At 42.2% G+C, this 1,594-nt stretch overlaps 1 long non-coding RNA gene across 1 annotated transcript; it reads right to left on the bottom strand.

Annotated features, from left to right (window-relative positions):
• Positions 1–663: 663 nt before the first annotated feature.
• On the bottom strand, positions 664–1,158 carry LOC308280852. Its single transcript, XR_013961786.1, has 3 exons — positions 1,081–1,158; positions 837–878; positions 664–726 (listed from the first exon to the last, which is right to left on the bottom strand). It is a non-coding gene; the product is annotated as an uncharacterized lncRNA (long non-coding RNA).
• Positions 1,159–1,594: the final 436 nt, after the last annotated feature.

Raw genomic sequence — 1,594 nt, 5'->3', positions numbered from 1 at the left:
CTTGATATTAGTCAGTGTGCATATCAACATTTAGAATGATTATGACACCACATAATGTCATATTTCCAATTGAAAACTGCATGACTGAACTCTCACTTCTGCCAGTGTGCCAATGTTGGTACCTGTGCCTAATGTTGCCTAGGCTATCCCTGAACTACTGCTGTGGAAGATGGCTTTATTTTTTACCTGCATGGCTGGACGGAGATGGCCCTTGGTCAGCAGGGACAATCCCACTCCCCTCTGCGTCCTCTGTAATCACAAATTATTTCTCATTTAGGAAGAAAGTATATACAGAATGTAAACTACATGAGTGGACTACAGCAGCAGCAGAAGGTGGTGGTCCTGGCTGGTCCTCCATCAGTGTGTCTGAAACCCCAGTGAAATAAAATCATGGCTCTGACTCCATCTCAGTGTCCCTCATTCCATCCCATCCCATCCCATCCCATCAGTGTCCCAGTCCCGTCAGTGTGCGTCTGTAAAAATCATGCACATCAAATCAACGTACTATTTAGACATTTAGCCATCATCTGAGTGACTGAATAAGCTCATATGTCAAATGCAGTTATCCTATAATGCATCTACTTTGGTAATGTTGGTACCTGTGCCTAATGTTGCCTAGGCTATCCCTGAACTACTGCTGTGGAAGATGGCTTTTTTTTTTACCTGCATGGCTGGACGGAGATGGCCCTTGGTCAGCAGGGACAATCCCACTCCCCTCTGCGTCCTCTGTAATCACAAATTATTTCCCATTTAGGAAAAGGTATATACAAAATGTAAACTACATGAGTGGACTACTGCAATGCAAGATGGTTTTTGTATTTACTGTATGTACGTACCTGCATGCCTGGACTGAGTCAGGAAAATCTCTGCATCATCCTCTGTAATCAAATAACATTTTCCATTGGGGACAAAAGGAAAATAAATTAGGAAAATATATATTCAACCCCAGCATCATGCTCTGTCATGCATGCATCTGTGTGGTCCATGACTTTGATGTATATTATACATACATTTGAACAACAGAAATGTGATTTTATCTAGTGCAATGCAAGATGGTTTCTGTTATTTGTATTACTATACCTGAGGAAGACTCAACTCTTGCCCGGCGAGTACCTGCATGCCTGGACTGAGTCAGGAAAATCTCTGCATCATCCTCTGTAATCAAATAACATTTTCCATTGGGGACAAAGGGAAAATAAATTAGGAAAATATATATTCAACCCCAGCATCATGCTCTGTCATGCATGCATCTGTGTGGTCCATGACTTTGATGTAAATTATACATACATTTGAACAACAGAAATGTGATTTTATCTAGTGCAATGCAAGATGGTTTCTGTTATTTGTATTACTATACCTGAGGAAGACTCAACTCTTGCCCGGCGAGGCTCCTCTCCTCTCTCCTCCTCCACCTCCTCCTCAGAATCTGAAAATGTATAGGTTTGCAGCAGGGACGTGCAGAGAATGTTAGAGATTTCAAAAAGGCCTTTTGTTGGAAATATCACAAATAGCAGACGTATCACACACCGAAAAAATAGCAGACCTCCAACGTGTCGCTGCGCGACGCGTTGTGAGCTTGGAGGTCTGCTATTTT

This window comes from Nannobrachium achirus, assembly GCF_963921795.1.
Source record: "Nannobrachium achirus genome assembly, contig: SCAFFOLD_521, whole genome shotgun sequence".
NCBI lineage: Eukaryota > Metazoa > Chordata > Actinopteri > Myctophiformes > Myctophidae > Nannobrachium > Nannobrachium achirus.
The sequence above is the reverse complement of the archived record's forward strand: the minus strand, read 5'-3'. Positions and strand labels throughout refer to the sequence as shown.